Genomic DNA, 16,911 nt, shown 5'->3' on the forward strand with positions numbered 1-16,911 from the left:
ACACGAACGAGTGAGTGAGCGAGTGAATAGAACTTGCTAGTATCAAAGAAATGCATATGACAACAATAATGTGGCATTCGTTCATATATTAAGCTGCAAAAACCCCCCCCAAAACGTAGCTTAATGAGAACTATACATACAGTCCTGGTGAAATTTCATGGGACCTGACACATATCTACCATTTATGGCAACAAGTAGCAATATAACACTTTTGATAAAAGTTTGGTAATAGAGTCATTTAAAAGTTCCCACTCATTAATTCCAGTTTTATAAATTTGTTAAACACATAATCCAGAAAAAGGAAAAAGCCACATGTATAAAATACTCTTTGAAATGTAACTTGTAACAGTGAAGAGACAGAGGCAGGCGGTGGGGCCAGCAGAGCTGGGGGTCAGCTACCAGGGGCTTACGGAGACCCCCCGAGTAGCAACGAGGCAAAGGGGCAAGTTTGAAAAAGTAGTTTGTATACAATGAGGCGATTGTAATGTTTTGGGGAAACACCTGGAAGGATGTATAGTTGACAAATTTTTTCCCTCTAACTTTTGTCATCCAAATCTTTTTACCCAAAAAAGAGTTCAACCAAATAAGACCAGCCCACAGCATACTATGCACCAGCAAGCAGACATGTGGCAACTGGCCAAGGCACTGGTCTGCCGAGGTGGCTCTGAGCGGGGTCTGCCATTCCCAGCCACCCGCCAGCTTGGCTGGGCCCCCAGCCTGTAAGTCTCATGCCTCTGGACAGCTGAGCCAGGGAAGTTTTAAGGCAGAGTATGTCATGGAGTCACGCACCCTTGAGCACCAAGCAGGTGCATGGGTGGGAACATTATTTAGCACCATCTGATCACAGATTGCAGAATGTTTACCAGAAATAATCCTTGGGATTTTGGCAAAGCAGGTATTGAGTTGCACTTTCTGTGGTGGGGGTGGCAGTGAACCAAGCATCACAGCTGCATTTAGATAGTAAAACCACGCATGCGTCAAGGCACTTCCCTTCCTGCTGCAGGAGGCAGGAGCCAGTCCACCCACAGCAGGGTCAGGTGATTAAAATGTAGGTCAGGGTCACACCCTCGGAGAGCCTGGCCTCTACCTGATGCAGCACAGGTGTGGTTCTCAACCTCACTGCACATGGGAAATCACCTGGAGAGCTCGAAAAATCCTTGCTACCCGGCTGCTTCTTCCAGAGACGGAGGTTGAATTGTTTGGTGAACAGTCCAGGGCACTGGGCTATAAAAGCTCTCAGATGGTCTGTATAAGCAGCCGGGTTGAGATCCACTGCCCATGGTATCAGTGGCCCACACTGAGTCAGGCTTGCTCCACAGACAGGCTTGCTCTCAGCACAGACCAGCAGGAATCCATCACGCTTCACAGAGGCCTTGCCCTGCACTCCGAGTGGCACAGAGAGCAGAGCTTGTTCAGGAGGCCCAGGGCTTAAGGCTTAGAGAGACAGACCCACAGGCTGCGTGCAAACTGCGACTGCATCACTTCCCAGTTCTACAGCCTTGGGCAAGTTGCTCACCCCTCTGGGCCTCTATTTCCCATGTAAAATGGGATGCTGGTCACCATGCCAACCTCCAGGGCTATTCAGGATGGGGTGAGTCAGTGCAGACGCCTCAGGAAACAGGAGCACGGCTGTTCTCCTAGATGTCTGGGCGGAAACCGTGCCGCTACCCCCGAATTCACTGCCTGCATCCTGACTGCATGTCCTGGATGGCCGGGAGAGCGCACACCTGTGGCTTATCTATTAAGTAGATTGGAAACCTCCTGAATTGGTGGGTCTGTAACTTGTAGAGAGTAGAAAGCAGGGAAAATGTTAAGCATGGAAATACGGCAGACGTGAATGTGGAACTCACCTGGGAGCGGACTCAAGCGAAAACACACCGAGGACGGACCCTCTGCGAAGCACGGGGAGGCCGCACAGGGAGCGCCGGGCAGCTTGATGCCTGTTGTGCACCCCCCAGCGAGCTGGGCCAGGGGCAGGAACCTCTCTTTCTCTCCTCACTTAAACTGAGGCCCAAAGAAGTAAATGTGGTGCATTTTCGGAAGCGTGTGACAGTTGCTGTCCGCGCATGCGCCGATTTCTTTCTGTCATCAGCGCTGGGCTGAGGTCCACAGCTGACTAAGATGCACAGGAGAGTCGCAGTTCATCTCTGATATGGCCTCTGGCACTGAGTGTGGCTGGCAGCCACAGTCTGAGTCCTCTTGCTTCCTGGTTCAGCCTTGGAAGTGGCTGCAGGTCAAGGCCATGCTGAGGAGACTGTGGTGTGCAACTGCCTTCCCGTGGCTCCCAGCCTCCCCACCTCCTGTGGCCAGTCAACTGAGAGCCATCTTCAGGCTGTGCTGTCTTGTATTTTAAACATCCCCCCCAAAAAAATCTTTAAAAATCTGTGTGCACGGTAACCATAGAAACCTCTGTGCATGCACGTCTGTTTTGGAAAAAAAAACCCTCCTATGTGTCTGTCTAGCCCACATTGTCTCCACTGAATTGTGGGCTCCTGGAGGAAGGACCTGTGTCTCGAAGGGAAGGCCAGCAGAGGCACCAGCCTTCCCCATGCAGGTGGGACCCAGCCCTGTATCTCAGGGAACTCACAGGAGGCAGCTGGAAATGAAGACCCTGCCCTGCTTTGGAGGATGTGTGGGATAGGCTGAGGCTCTGGTTCAGCTGCTCAGTTCACCACTGTGGCAATACTCTGGTCACACTGCCACCACCATTTCCATTCACAGATGAGGAGACTGAGGCACAGGGGGACTAAGTAACACACCAACGACCCACAGCTACTAAAGGTGCAGGAAGCAGGATGTAAAGCCAGGATGTGGGGCATGGGAGCCCAAGGTCGCACCCACTCTGCCAGCCTGCTCTGTTCCTGTGCAGGGTGGGCCCCAGGGTCCTCAGCCTGGCTGGCCCCAGCATTCCGTGGGAGATCTGACACGCAGACCAACTCCCCATTCCTCACTCCCCACATACCAGCTGAGTCCGGTTCTTAGAGGTGCGGAGGCCCAGAAGCCTGCCCTTTTATTCTCTAGGTGGCTCAGTGTTGGCAGGACCCCAGGAGGGTACCAGGCATCACAAGGACTAAATCTGCAGGGTGGTTTCTGTATGGACCTGCCTGGTCTCACTTCTCCTGCACACAGACTCCTGAAAAGACCTGGGTACAAAACTATTGCGGCCTGAGGAACAAAGCCTGAAAATTAGGATTCCAGTCCTCTTGGAGCCAGTTCTGCAGAGGAGCCCCACGGAGTCCCCCAGCTGGACATCTCCGGCCCAGAGGACTTAGCTTCCATCAGTGCCCTTGTGCTAAGCCTTCCCACGGGACAGGCAAACTGTCCGGCCGGTCCCTGCTCTACATGGAGGAGGCTGTGGAGTGTGGGCACAGTGCCCAGCACGGGGAGCAGGCAGAGCAGCTAGGCTACTGACTGGGCACAGTCACCCCACTGAAACCCAACTTTCTACATGCATGAAATACAGACACTGGTAATAGTGTCTACCTGGTTACTTTGCAAAGTGGTAGAGAGATCAGCCCATTTTGCCACCAACTTCAGACACTCTCCACATTCTTTCACTGCACACCCTCAGTGGAGGAGAGATCACCGTGTCCACTGCGTGGAGGAGGTAGCTGAGCAGGGAAAGCAGAGCTGAGGTCACACCTGAGTCCACAGACTGCACAGTATTTTCACGCTGCTGTTCCAGGTGGAACAGTAATGACGAGGACCACAATGGTGACAGGACTGAGGCCTGCATGTGGGACTCTGGCTTGAGGCCCCCGAGGCCTGGGTTGGGGGCAGGGGTCAATGCAATGTGTATACTCCTGACTTCTAGTGGTCAGTGACTCCAGCAAATGAGGAAGAGAAAATGCAGTTTTTAAAAGAATGCAGCCCTTCCCGACACACACACTGTTGTTAGTGTGTGTTGTGTGTGTGAGTTGATAACTGGGTCAAAAGGCTGCACTGGCCACAGACCCTGCCACCTGATCTCTCCTGGGCCCTGCTTCTTCTCAGGCCCCGCTAGGGGGAGAGCCCCAGAGCTGCCGTGGTCCCCTCTGCCCTCCTTGTCTCAGGGGCTTGAGGCTTTCCTCGCATCTGCCTGGCCAGCAAAGCCTGTGTGGGACAGTTCTGGTCACTGTGAGCCTGCTTTCTCTCTCTCTGTCTCTCCCTCTCTCAGTCTCCTTCATCCTCCTTCCATCCTTCTTTGCCCCGTCTCTCCCTCTCTTGGTGTTGGCACGAACTCTCAGAACACACAGCACATCCTCACCACCTAGGTTTATCGCCCCCCTGAACTCTTGCCGGCACACTTTTCATTAGGTTCATTCCTGCCTGTGCTTTTGTCCTGTGTGTGTCTCTGACACAAAGGGGAAGCCAGGGCATGCCAGAAAAACAAAGCAACGGCTGCCGTCTGCTAAGCAGAAATGAGAATGATGCCAGCACATGATGAATAAGGAGGCTCAGCCTGGCTTGCCTGGGGGTTCCTTTCCACAAAGCTCGTCCACTGAGAAAACAGCGAGCACGGATTAGGTCCCCTCTTGATAGCTGTCACTGTCCAAACAGGGAGCAGCCCTGGTTGTAGGGCAAGGTCAAGAGCAAAGCCTCCTGCCAGCCTTTCCACCCAAGGCTCTGGAGTTGGGGGCTGGGTGTATGTTGGTGTGACTGTATTAGAAAGAGTCAGAGTTACTGAAAGGGCTTGTTGCTGGGTTTATCTGAAGGCCAGACAGAAAATGCCAGAGGGGTTAATCCCTCCTCATTATACCCCCGCCCCTTGCTCCGCAAGAGCCTGAAGCCAGGTAGAACTTCCTCCAGTGCTCAGCTCTGGGCCCTGACTGCTGGTCCTAGGCCTGTGCACCCCCACTCCTGCTCCCCAAACACTCCCCACGGTTCTGGGTGGTGCCCAGCTGCACAGGCTCCCAGTGCTGGTCCCATCTGACATCCTGAGGAGGGCACCAAGCTCCACCAGGCCCAGGACAGAACCTTCAAGGTGGGCTCTCCCCTGCACAAACACTGCAGGGGACACATCAGGATGAGCAAGGGGGCTCCACACTGACAAAGCCCCATCATGCTTGCACCCCCACAGGCCTCCATTGTTGACACACAGACCTCTGCAAGGGGAACAGCGGAGGAGGGCGTGCTGACTCCGGCTGGCCGGGTGAGTCACGGTCACCGAGCGCTGGTCTGGCCCCGGTCTGGCTCAGGGTGGAGCGCGGAGGACCTGTGTCTGTTCTCTTCAAACACTTCCTCTCCAGGCTGCCAGCCCTGTAAGGCCTGGCTCATTCTTTCCCACACTATGGAAAGGACACCTGGAGGCTCATGTCGGGAAGAGTGGCTCAGTGGTCCTGGGAACCAACCAGCTTTTTTTGAGCTTTGCCTTCAAGCTATCCGGGCCTCAGTGCCACAGAGTCAGAAGAACAGTCCAGGCCCTGCAGGAGGGAACGTCATTCGTGGAAGGGAACTGGCAGGAGTTCCCTTCGGGATAGAGTCCATAATTAACGCTCTCGGAGACTTGCTGACCTTGGTGTTGATGGGTGGGAGGGAGACTGCTCACTGAAGGATCCCCAAATCACGCACACGATCATTTTCTAGTAGAGGACGCAATCTGGTGTTACGCATTGCTTTGCAATCTGTTCCCTACGCAGTTGTCAGCACCCACTGTTTTCATACAGCCGTGTTTGCCATCACCATACAGACTGCTAGGAGAGCTAAGATTTTTGAAATATAAAACTGGGCATGCTGCCCTGGCTGGTGTAGCTCACTGGATTGAGCGTGGGCCTGCGAACCAGACGATCCCGGTTCAATTCCCAGTCAGGGCACATGCCCGGGTTGCAGGCCAGTTCCCGGCAGGGGCCAGTTCCCAGCAGGGGATGCACGAGAAGCAACCATACATTGATGTTTCTCTTCCTCCTCCTTCCCTTCCCTTCTAAAGATAAATAAATAAAATATTTTTTTAAAAAAGTGGGCATGCTGCGAGGACTCTGTCAATGGAGAGATGGAAATCAAACTGACAAAATGCATTGAGTCTGCCAAATGTAAATCAAACTGTCAACCAGTGATTTTATCCTTTGTAGCAAAATTGCTTCATAGCTAATTAGTTGTGCAGTGAGAATGCTTGTGGCAAAGAAGTTCATGGCAAATGTGCTTACGGCAAAAGTCTCTAGAACCCTCTTGCGACATCGTGGCCAGTGCCCCAGGGTTTGGCTGGCGGAGTCTTGCTGGGTCCTCAGCTGTCACTCACTGACTGGATGGGCTTGGGCATGTTTTTTAACTTGCCTACACCTTGAAATGGGATCCTTCTAAATGACAATACATATAAAGTTCTTATCATCTTGTCTGGCACAGGGTGTCAGTCTAAGCCATTGTCATCGGTTATTTTTGTCATTAGTAAGCCTTCTAAGGGGGCTGTTTGGGGTTGTTCTGGTAGCACCTGGCTGACAGAGTGGAAACGAGGCCGACTCCTCCTGCCACGGCCGGTGTGGCCGGGTTGCGTACCAATCTGCACAGCAAAAGGTTGCCGGTTTGATTCCCAACCTGGGTTGAAGGTTGCGTCCCTGCATGGACCGAGGTTTCCTTCCCTCCCTTTCTCCCTCCCTTTCCCTCTCTAAAAAGTAAATAAATAAAATCTTTTAAAAAAAGAATGACTCCTCCCCACTTTTTAGATAAGAGAGCAAGGGAAAATCTAAGCACAGATCCTCGTCCAGGGTCGTGGGTGGGACGCTCTGCCAGCCCCTCCCACCCCAGTGCCCGCCTCTTTCGGTCCCCCCTTCGAAGAGCCCCCAGGCCTTCCCTCTGGGCGCCCTATTAGCTGGGAGGACTCCAAAGTGTCCACTAGAACTCTGCCACTTTATGGTTTGTTTGCTCCTAAAGACATAAATCCAAGCTTATCAAACAAAAGTCACACTTAGCTCTGCTGTCCTGAGCCATAAATTCCACTGTGATCCATGCCCTCCAGCCCTGACAAAGAACACCTAGTTCCACACAGAGCTGGTAACACGCTCCCAGGTTGACCTTTGCCCAGACTCATGCCTGTAGCCCAAGAGTGTCACAGGGCAGGGGGGTGGGAGTCAGAGAGGCAGGGAGGAGCCGGAGGTCCTGCCAGCTGGGTGCCTTGGGTCAGTGTTTAAACTTCTCCAGGCCTCAGTGTCCCTATCTATAAAATGGACTGACTCAGTGATGGGGCCTCCTTACTGGTTTGTGATAAGAATTATTCCAGTGACATGACAAAGCACTTAGCCCACTGCTGCTGGCCTCTGAGAAGGGCTCCACATTTAATAGCCAAAGAAAGTTGGGCTGTGTTCTTGGGGTCAGGCAGAAGGCTGTTCAGGGCGTGACTGATGTGGCACAGCCAAACTGGAGAAACCAGGGTGTAGTCTCAGGGTGGGGGTGGGACTGGAGGTGGGGTGGCCCACACTGAGGGAGGGAAGCGGGGTCCGTGGCTTAACGGTAGAGCTCGGAGAGGTCAGCTCTCAAGCATTTCATCCAGCTCTCTGCCAGGGCCTCTGCTGTCCTGCCCAATCACCTCCTGCCAGCCTCATTGCCCACTCCAGCCAAATCACCTGCTCCGGAGCCCGGTTTGGGGAAAGGGGAGACTGCTTCTAGTCCAGAGAAGGGGCCCTGAGCTTTCGGCAGGCACTGCAGGGAAGAGAACATGTGAGATGCGACACGGCCCTCGGCCTTCTGGGACTGCATTTATTTGGGATGGGGCCCTGAGGGATAGTCACTAATATTTCTACTGCTTCTGCTTCTGCTTACTATAGGACCACACTTCCTTCTCTCCGGGCTAGGTGTGGCCATAGGCTCCTTCAGTCTGTGAAATGGGAGCAGGAGGGTCGAGTAGCACCTGGGTGTACGCTTAAAGAGCGGATGCCACGTTCTCTTCCTCCCGCCGTGATCCTGGCAGCGCTGCAGATGGTAGAGGCTCGAATGAGGCAGTGGGTGCACAGCCTCCATGCAAACCATGATGGACTGGGGTACAAGACCTGCTCCTTTGCCTGTTAACATCCCTGCTCAGCGTTAAGCCATGGAGCAATGGGATTTATTGGTTTCTGCAGCACAAACAAACCTGTCCTGAGAAGCTGCTGAGACAAAGCCAGTGTGTGGGAGACAAGCAAAGTCTTGGGACACCAGACTGTAGGGACAAGTGTCCCCAGAAAGGGAGGGAGAAATGCTCCTGAGAAGGGAGTGGGGTAGACTTTGGGGGCTACGCCAGATCTGGAAGGCACCAAGGAACCGACCAGACGTGCCGGAGGTATCCTGGGCCGTGGCTGGAGGAGAGTGTGGGATGCTCGGCAGCGTCCGAAAGCACCGTGGGCGCCTGGAAAGAAGGTGGCGCTGCAGTCTCAGAGGAGCAGATGTCCGACGTCTCTCCTCCCTAGGCTGGATGTATGTGAGACAAGGTCAGCTCAGACTGGATGCCACCTCATCACGATTGGGGCTGAGTGGCATGAGACGTGGTGTGGCCTGCAGGCCATGGGGACCTCATCTGTTTGGATCTATCTGCCTTCCTCCAGGAAGGCATGAATGTTGCTCAGTGCCATTGGTCATTATTTTCTTATGCATAGCCTTTGGTAAGAGTATTTGGGACTCAACGGGACACACTAGAACCCAACATGTGTCCATCAACAGACAAGTGGATAAAGAAGCTGAGGTACCCACACACAGTGGAATATTACTCGGCCATGAAAAAGAAAATCTTAGTATTTGCAACATCATCAATGGTCTTAGAGGGTATTACACTAAGTGGAATGAGTTGGACAAAGACAAGTATCATATATTTTCACTTATCTGTGGAATCCAAAAAACAAAACAGAAACTCATAGTACAGAGAACAAACTGACAGTTGTCATGGAAGAGGGGTCAGGGGTCGGGGTGAAAGAAGGGAGGGGACTAAGAAGTCTGAATGGGCAGATATAAAAACAGTCACGGGGACATAACGTGCAGTTCGGCGAGTGCAGTGAGCGCAGCTGCAGTAACGATGTGCAGTGCCAGGCGGGTGTCAGACTTCCTGGGAGGCCACTTTGAAAGTTACATACATGTCTAAGCATGTGCTGTACACCTGAAACTAGTATGATACTGAATGTTAACTGTCACTGAAAAATACATTTTAAAAAGTAAAAAAAGAAATGTCCCACGGCTACCAATGATCACGGGCTCCTGAATGGCACAAGGACACACACCTATGAAATACGACGACACTAAATGACCAGAGCAGCCCCTAACATGACACAGATAATGTCTAGAAGGGGAGGGTGCTGTGTCCTCAGTCTGTGGCCCACTGTGAGGACAAAGTGACTGAGGAGGTTCTGAAGAAGCTGGGCTTGCGGCACAGGGAGAGGCCCCTCTCTGGCACGCAGCCGCGGGGTAACAGTGAGAACTCAGAGCGCGCGGCTCGGGGCGGTAGGTAGATCTGCACAGGCCAGTGGCTCTCATCCACTTCACACCCTGAAGCCGAGAACTTGACCATGCTGAACGGCGATTACTGCTGTGCCGTCCGTCATCCTTTTACTCCCTCTGAGTCATGGGAGTGAGTCCTGCACCGAGTCCCCTCACGCTGGGCAAGGCTTGCTTTAATTTTGGATATTTTCAACAGAAAATCATGGCGGGTTTCAGGAAAATGACTTTCAGTCACAGAAAACATGAAAAGGAAGGTTCTTGGCATTTGGAAACAAGGGTAAAGAATTCTGTCTGTCTGAAACTGGGTTTTTATTTGAAGTTTCTTGGAAAGAAACCATGCAGCTTCCTTTATATAGTCCTTCAGTTCTTCAAAGGTTCAGAATCAGACAAAATAACGCATAAACAACCTAAAACACTGTTGTACTCCATCTTATGAATGCTGTTTCCTTCCTCCTCCTAAGTTATATTTATAAATTCTGAAAAGTAATTTCAGGGAAAAATGTAACCTTAGTCCAGTTTTGTAACAATGAAAGTGTTTTTTGTTCCTGCTCATGGATGATTTTTAAGTCAGTGTGGCATTATTTGCAGAGGCGACTCTCAGAGGCTGAAGTCCCTCATGTCACATCTGCTGCTGGGTCGGGATGCTTTCAGAAATCGGGGCTGCAGCCTGGGCATCTCCAGGTAATCCATCAGGGCTCCTTCCCACCAACCGACTCCGGGTGTCGGATTCTCCCTGCCGTCCCTCCCGCCTCCCGGGTCCACGCGTAACTGGCTTCACAGGCCGTACACCAGGTTTCAGCCACGGGGGGCAAGCATCTTCTCACATCTCAGCCTGTCTGTCTGTCTAAACTTTCCTGGCCCCAAATGACAGGTTAGTCCCAGACAGAGGCAGCAGGGCTGTGACCCATGAAGATGGCACGAACCCGGTCCCTCTGATGCTGAGAAGGGCTCCTGGAGGCCTCTGCACAGACGCTGCCAGGCGACAGACGCGGGGCCCAGGAGTGCCCTGTCCGTCTGGGGGGCCTGTATTTTAAGCCTGATTTCTTTTGGAAGAGAAATTTCTGTCTGGAGAGTTTCCGTCTATGCACAGTAAAGGGCCACACACGCCAGGTCCCACAGAGGGGTGCTTCAGGGTCAGCAGGCGGATGGCGGGCTCTCCTGTCCCCACCCAGTGGAGGCCTCCCATAACTTGTCCAGGTGCTAGGGCAGCCATGCTCTCCCGGACTCAAGAAAGATGTCATTCCACAGATGTTCCTGGAGTGCCTACTATGTGCTGGGGATGGGGATAAAGAAATGGGGTCCAACAGCCCTTGTTCTCATGGTGCATGTAGCCCAGGCCTCACCAAACATTGAGCCCCTGAGAGTGGGGCCTGAATGCTCCCCGCATTGTCCCACAGCCACCTGAAGTCCCACAGCCACCTGAAGTCCCACACTGAAGCCTCCCAGAACACAATACGAAACGGGTGGGGTGGGGGGCTGAGTGGGGAGGGCCCCACTGGGAACGTGACATTTGAGCAGACTCGTGAAGCTGCTGAGGAAGTCAGCCCCGCAGACACTGGGGAAGGGCACTTTGGAAAGGGCGCAGCACCTCTGGGGCTGGGGGCAGAGTCTGGCTGTTCCAGAAAACGCCCATGTCGTCGGATTTACTTCCCTTTTCCTGTTACCAGTGCAGACTTGGTCTATCCCAGCACCAAGTTGAGACAGCAGCTTACTTATCCAAAACACATGTGTCACCAAGCTGCAAGACGCTGCGCCATCAAGGGGCTTGCAGTCACCAGTCCTTAAGGGGATTTTCCTCAGAACTGCCAGCACCAGTTTCTGGGCAGCAACCGGTAAAAAGAGGGCTGAGAGGAGGCCTTGCCCAGCCCCGGGCCTGAGCAGGTGGGGTGTGCAAGGAGCCACCATGAAGCCACAGAGGTCCCTAAAGAGGAGAACCATTTTGCCAAAGGCTGGACCTGCCTCTTAGGAAAGAAGTCTGTAATTTTTTTCAGGTGGCAAAAAAGTGTGAATTATGCCTTAGCAGCCAAGTACAGACTTGGGCTGTCCTAAAAGAGGATCTGCCACAGGATCCAACTTGGACATTTAAATGCACACACCCACTAAGGTCATGTGTGAGGGCCTACTAGGTACCAGGCACTAGGTTAGGCCCTGCTGAATCAGGAGGATGCTGCCCAGACCCTTGCAGTCCAGAGGCCAGAGAGATGCAACTTTAGATGTAACTATTAAAATCCCTGTGGCAGGGACCAGAGCCCTCACCTAAAGCCAAAGGCAGGCCAGGCCCAGGCTCAGTGAAGGGAGCCTGAATCCGGAGTCGCTGGGGAGCGCTGCTGGCCTGAAGCCCACTCGCCCCCAGACTGGTTGGGCAGGACACCCTCCCCCGGCAGACGGGGGGGGGCGGGTTGTGTCTGTGGGGGCTGTCAGAGTGTCCACAGAGGCACTCTGGGTGGACAGGCAGCACCCCTGCACAGCACTGAGCAAGCACACGACTTGATGGTCCCCTTGAAGGGCTCCTTTCCAACTGGGGGCCATGGGGTTGTGACCTCTCTTACAGGGGACAACATTCCTGCTCTGAGTGCTGAGACCCGCATGCCCCCACACGTTGGCTGTTTCACAGCCTCCTGCCCAGCTTCTCAGGGGACCCCAATCCTTTTCCTGCTCCTGAGATCCCCTCACATCATGCCTTACTGTGCAAGGCCAGTGTCAAGCACACGGTAACCCACATCTTCATTCTTTACCTGTTCCACCTCCCCGTGAGCCCAGCTGCAGCCCCTGCCCCCTCCCTGACCTCACTGGGTCCTGGGAGGAGGCTCTGTCCTACCTGATGATCTCCGGGCTCTTCCTGGGCCTACAGCCTGGGGCCACCTCACCAAGCACCTGGCTGTGGCCCTGGGCCCTCCAGTGCACTGTCCTCCCACTCACCCAGATTTGGCAGGAGGTGTGGGTGCCTGTGCCAGGGCACGACAGAGGGAAACAAATGAGAACTGAATGATTTGCAGCTACAAGAAAACAAACAGAAGGCACTTTATCAAGCCTTGTCCTCAGAGCACTGTCCCTGGGGTGATGCATTTGACCCAGCGATGCCACCACTGCCCCACAGTTTCTCGAGTCAGCCGTGGGCGTCTCGAGTAAGCTGACTCGGCAGCTCCTGAACCCTGCCACACACTGCGGTGACTCAGGGAGCTTTAAAAACTACAATCCTGGGGCTGCACCGTCATTTTGAAGAGGTGGACCTTGGAAGTGAGCATTTCATAAAAGCCCTGGGGAGTGTAATGTCCTCCAGAGTTGGGGACCCCCTTGTCCTCTGCAGATGCTCCGCACGGGTCTTGCCCGTCCTCCCAAGTACTCATGCTGCAGGCTTTCCTCCTTCGGCCGGTGGTCTACAGTCCAGCTGGCTGGGATTTCTTCCCCCACACCCATTTTCCATTTAAAATAAACTGATAATCCTGTTTCTGGATAAGCCCTGGGTTGAGCGGGCAGCTCCACAAAACAGTCCTCCACGAGTTCCTCTCTACCCCAGGCCCTGCCCAACCATCGCTCCTCACTCCCTGCTCTTCTCGGGAGGTGCCACCCCCACAGCCACGTTGGCTCGTCTTCCTTAGGGCATCCCATTCCCTCCACTCCACTCTCCCTCCCTCCACACGGAGGCATCCCATCGCCTCTCCTCTGGGCAGCTCTCCCTCCACCCAGGTCCCAGGCCTCCTGGGAGCACTCCCGGCTGTCCCGCTCGGTGACAGGCCACCTGCCTAGGGGCCCTGCTGGCCCGAACCCCTGTGGGCTGGGTGGTCGGGAGGCAGGGCAACTGCCCTGGGAGCAGCCGTGCCGTGAAGACCTGCACTCACAGAGACTGGTGTGACTTTGCCACCTGAGTCCCTTTGAGAACTACGTGATGCAGTAACAAGCCTAGAAACCAGAACCTCTGTCATTCTCATTTACTGCATCTTCTCCTTGGTGGTAAGCTCCTCTAAGCCCTCGGGGCTCACCTTAGGAAAGACCGTTCTCAGGAAGACGCAGCAGCAGGAGCCGCCCCACTGAGGTCAGAGACCACCCTGTGCCTTGTTCCCCCTTCTCGAAGCTCCATTCTCTCTTGCTCAACAGGGAATTTCAACAGCCTGTCGCTGCACACCGGAGTTGGTACTGTTTGCAGAGAACTCCTTACAGCCTTTTAATTCAGTCCTTCCTGACAGGTAGAAACGAGCCAGCTCATCACTTCCAGCGACAGAAACCCACTGTGGTTAACTTAACACAAAGAGAATGAGAACGAACTGGAGGGGCAGGCACTGGGTCCACAGAACAAACAGGAAGCTTGGGGACCAGGGACGGGCCTGCGGCCAGTCGGACGGACAGCCAGGCACCTCGGCCGGGGAATGCCAACATGCTCCGCGGCCTTCCTGTCCAACTTGCTCCGACCCCAAGAGCTGGGAGGAGCATTGGAACGGACGAGCTGAGGCCATGGGCCTGCTCTCAGGGGCAGTGGGGGCAGGGAAAAGCCCACGGCAGCAGGTGGCAGCGGAAGGCAGGCACAAAAGCGCCACTGTGGTGTAAGAAAGAGGGCGCTGCGTGGGATGGATGCTTGGGCAAACCCAACTCCTCCCTAGAGAAAGCTCACAAGAAACGTGCAGATCTATGGGAAGGGCACTAAAAGCATCAAAAAACAAGCCTAACACATGGGGAAAATACTACCCACCTTGGAAAACATCCTGTTAAAATGGCAATGCCTTTCCTAAGTTTATAGGCACTGTCATCACAAACAAGACCCACCCCCCCAAAAAAAAGATTTTCAAGAAACTTGATTCAAAAATTCACATGAAATGCCCTGGCCAGTGTGGCTCAGTTGGTTGGAGCGTAATCCCATTCACCAGAAGACTTAGGGTTCGATTCCCAGTCAGGGCACATACCCAGGTTGCAGGCCCAATCCCTCCCTGGTCAGGTGCATATAGAAGGCAACTGATCAATGTTTCTTTCTCACATCGATGTCTCTCTCTCCCTCTCCCTGCTCTCTCCCTCTTTCTAAAAGCAATGAAAAAAAATGTCCTCAGGTAAGGATAAAAAAATTTCACAAGACAAAATGTAAAATCATCACAACAATCTTGAATAATAAGGACAAGAAGTTAAAAACGTAACATACCTGGCTGGTGTAGCTCAGTGGATTGAGCACAGGCCTGTGAACCAAAGGATTGCGGTTCGATTCCCAGTCAGGACACATGCCTGGGTTGCAAGCCAGTCCCCAGCAGGAGCCAGTTCCCAGCAGGGGACACACGAGAAGCAACCATACATTGATATTTCTCTCCCTCTCTCTTTCCATGGTGAAAAGAAAGCAAAGTCAGATTCCTACTGCATGTCACTGCAAAAATTTCAGGTGGATACAGATTAAAAACTAGAGGGTAATATAAATAAAATGTATTTAAAACTTTGGCACAGGGGAAGGCACTTAAAATACAAAATACGGACATTTTAGACAAAACTGGCTGCCAAACTGGCGATGACGGCCCCATCACATGAACAGCACCAGTGAGAAGACGGGCAGCGAGGCAGCACAGAGACGGGGCACGTCCACAAGGGCACGTGGAGACACCCACACGCAGCTGTCTTCATCCAGCCCAAAGCGTGGCAAGTTCAGGTGTTCGTTCCTAAGACAATGCACAGTGTGGTCTGTTCACACCACAGAACACTACTCAGCAATCAAAAGGTAATTTCTGAGAACTGTAATGTGGTTCTCAAAATCCGGATGTTGAACAAGAAGCCAGACACGGAGACCATATAGTGCATGATCCCAAAGGATGCACAAAAACTAATTCATGGCAGAAAAATATCAGAATAGAAATAGCCTCGGGGGATGGGAAAAAGGAGCATGAGGAACTTTCTGAAATGATGATAACCAGGCTTTGGGTGACAGCTGTATCGTTGGTGAAAACTTAGCAAATGCACACTTAAGATTTGTATGCTTTATTTTATATAATTTCACCTCAAAAATGAAAAAAAATTAATGAAAAACGAACTCTAAATTATATACATGGGAAGCATTCAGAGAAAGGGTGCTGATGACTACAGTTCACTCACTGGGAGATGCATCCCAGTCGGCTGGATGGACAGACGGGCGAGCTGGCATGTGCTCAGGCAGGCGGAATGAAGCCAAGGTGGTGGTCTAGGCCACGATGGGCGTGTGGCGCCCTGTTAAGCTCCTTTAGCTTTCTGTATGTTCGCAAAGCTTCGTAAGATGCTGAAGAAAAGTGATGAGCAACAGAGTGAAGGGAGAAATATTTCTAACATGTAAGAGATCTTTACTCAGAGTATATGAAGAGCTAGCTATCAATAGGGAAAATGAAAACCCAGCTAAGTATGATGGAAACCTCTGTAAAAGACACACATACACGCACACTGCAAAGTCTGGAAAAATTCACTCTCCTGCCTTGGACTGGAAGTAGATGGGAGCCAGAACACCTTAATGAAAATAATGAATGTGCAGGTGTGCACACACACACACATATCAACAAGGCCGGATTCATGCCCTGCTATAAAATCAACCTCAGCCATGGTCTCTAACTTTTCCAGCACGTAGTCCAGTGAGTAAAAATGTTAAGTTATGCAATTACTTATTTAGGATTTTGTAACTTATACCCCCAAACCAGTCTTGAACTTCTGCGTCCCTGCCCTAGCCCACACCCAGTGTGCAAAACAGGCCCGACCCTTCAGTGGGCCCTTGTTGGCAGTTCCCAGGGTCTAGGCAGATGTTGCAGACAAGATCTTTCCCCTGGAGCCCAAGCAGACTTCCTGCCTTCTGGGTTTTCTTCCAGGTGTGAGCCAGGTGACACGGCAGGGTCTCTACTGTCATCATTAACCAACATGGTTTGGAGCTGGCTTTCGATACACCCCCCACCCCGTACCAGGCGCTGAGTCCCACCTAAACACATGAGTAGGCACCCTGCATGGTCCCGCCTGCCACTTCAAACCTCTGAAGTGCAAGAACTTGCAAAACCTCCATGCAGGTGAGAGATACACTCTGAAACTGGCAAAGGGTAAGTGTGGGCATGTACATATTCACACATAATTTCAGCTGTTCCACCACCATCCTGTGAAACAAATCAAACAGCTCACCAAAACCAGTTGCAAGTTTTATTTATATAAAATTCATTAAGAACATAAAAGATTGAGTTTCTTAAAAAAATCTGCAGTTATTTACAGCAGTATTGCACAATAAAGTGGCAATTACCCTGTCAAAATTCATCAGTGCAAAACACAAGTGAGCCAGGGAAATTGCAATACAGACGCTACATACGCTGGGTCCTAGGAACACATTAGTGAGTGATGAATCAGTACACACACAGATCAGTGCTCTTTACACAGGAGTACCTGATGAGTCTGGGTCCAGTAACTCGTGGTCACAGGGCCTGGACATAGAACTTGGAAGAGCTTCTAAAGTCTGGAACTGCCCAATACAAGTAGTCAAGTTACTTTGCTGGGAGGTTGAAGATGCTTCCTGCACGCCATGCTGTTGGAGTAGAACAGAAGCTACCCCAGCTGGTTTAGCATCATGTGTGAACACAC

This window comes from Sturnira hondurensis, unplaced genomic scaffold, assembly GCF_014824575.4.
Source record: "Sturnira hondurensis isolate 20B ecotype Veracruz unplaced genomic scaffold, ASM1482457v3 Scaffold0009178, whole genome shotgun sequence".
NCBI lineage: Eukaryota > Metazoa > Chordata > Mammalia > Chiroptera > Phyllostomidae > Sturnira > Sturnira hondurensis.